The following is a 2,073-nucleotide window of genomic DNA, read 5'->3' as shown; positions in this document are numbered from 1 at the left end:
AAAAAAAAAAAAAAAAAGAAAACACCATTAGCTTTTCAACCAGCCAAAGTACCAGGTGCTCCTCTTTTCTTTTCAAAACCCATAACCACTAGGCCTATCTTTCATTTATCTATTTATTTATTTATTTATTTATTTTTGAGATGGAGTCTCGCTCTGTCGCCAGGATGGAGTGCAGTAGTGCGATCTCGGCTCACTGCAACCTTCGCCTCCCGGGTTCCAGCGATTGTCCTGCCTCAGCCTCCTGAGTAGCTGGGACTACTGGTGTACACCACCACGCCCAGCTAATTTTCGCATTTTTAGTAAAGACAGGGTTTCACCATGTTGGCCAGGAAGGTCTCGATCTCTTGATCTCGTGATCCACCAGCCTCGGCCTCCCAGAGTGCTGGGATTACAAGGGTGAGCCATCATGCCTGGACAGGCCTATCTTTTAGCCACCCCTCGTGGTCTATGGGACAGAATATCCACCTGTTAGTATAGTTTGGAAAGAAAAGTGACATGTCCATAGGTCCCCTGTGGTAGTGTTGCTTGCTCCTGTCATGAGTGAATTACAGAAAATGCTTGTCTAACTTTAGGGGGAATGTTACGATCTAGAGAAAATTATTACAAATACTCAAGAGATGTATTGAGCCTAAATTTCAAAATGAGCAAAATGAAGCTCCATTGAAGATCATTCAAAATGGAAGCAGGGGCCTAAAAAGGCCACATTTTCTGAGCATGTATTTTTAGTTTATTAAATTACTCAAGGCTCCATAATAAATGATCATCTGCAAAGGGCTATTTGTCTAGAAAAGAGGCTGGTGCCTTGAAGTGGCTTTCACTGTAAGTAAATATAAAGAGAGGTAGGAGGAAAAAGGAGAATTCCAGAAAACCAGTAAAATATACTGTAATTAGTAAACAATGCAATATTTGAAAAATTAAATCCATTTTCCCTAGGAGATTATTTGTTGGAGCTCACTGCTTAGTTGGGGTACAAAATAGTCACCAATTTCATGCTATTTTTCTTTTCTTTGCTTTTCTTTTTTTTTTTTTTTTTTGAGACGGAGTTTTGTTCTTGTTGCCCAGGCTGGAGTGTAATGATGCAATCTTGGCTCACTGCAACCATCGCCTCCCAGGTTCAAGCAATTCTCCTGCCTCAGCCTCCTAAGTAGCTGGGATTACAGGCATGCACCACCACACACACCAGGCTAATTTTGTATTTTTAGTAGAGACAGGGTTTCACCATGTTGGCCAGGCTGGTCTCAAACTCCTGACCTCAGGTGATCCACCCGCCTCAACCTCCCAAAGTGCGGGGATTACAGGCGTGAGCCACCGCGCCCGCCTACATTGATATTTCTAAAATCGCCTCCATCACAAATTCTTCACATTTAGGGCAAGTTCTTTTGTATTGTTCCCTCAAAATGCCTGACGACATTTTCAATTGAATGAAAGAATGCTTTCTGCTGCTGCCATCTACTGCAAATCTAAAAAATATGTTTTTAAAATGTGAAAGAGAAAATGGGCCAGTATTAAAGAATAATTTATAAGTCCGACAAGTAGACTGAGATCAGTGTCATGCTTTACTTTTAACTAAACTATTAATTATTCCAGGCCTCTGAATGATGATCAATAAGGCAACATATAAGAAATAGAGTAAATAGAGATGTATAAAGAAATAGAGTAAGTAAGCTACACAGAACAGTATTAAATGGCTTTGTAAAGCTACACCTTGATATAACTATATCTATATACATAATCTGTAGTCTGTTCAATATGAAAACAAGTCTCGGCTGGGCGCAGTGGTTCATGCCTGTAATCCCAGCACTTTGGGAGGCTGAGGCGGGCGGATCACGAGGTTAAGAGATCGAGATCATCCTGGCCAACATGGTGAAATCCCATCTCTACTAAAAATACAAAAAATTAGCTGGGCGTGGTGGCGCATGCCTGTAGTCTCAGCTACTTGAGAGGCTGAGGCAGGAGAATCGCTTGGACCCGGGAGGTGGAGGTTGCAGTGAGCCGAGATTATGCCACTGCACTCCAGCCTGGTGACAGAGCGAGACTCTGTCAAAAAAAAAAAAAAAAAAAAAAAAAAAAAAA

General features: G+C 41.5%; 1 protein-coding gene across 2 annotated transcripts in view; it reads right to left on the bottom strand.

The window, feature by feature from the left end:
- The window catches only part of MAP3K13 (mitogen-activated protein kinase kinase kinase 13), a 221,868-nt gene that overhangs the window by 149,465 nt on the left and 70,330 nt on the right, over nt 1–2,073 (bottom strand). The gene's annotated exons all lie outside the window — the stretch shown is intronic.

Source organism: Mandrillus leucophaeus, unplaced genomic scaffold (assembly GCF_000951045.1).
Source record: "Mandrillus leucophaeus isolate KB7577 unplaced genomic scaffold, Mleu.le_1.0 Scaffold231, whole genome shotgun sequence".
NCBI lineage: Eukaryota > Metazoa > Chordata > Mammalia > Primates > Cercopithecidae > Mandrillus > Mandrillus leucophaeus.
Note: the sequence above shows the minus strand (reverse complement) of the source record. Positions and strands in the feature narration are given on the sequence as shown.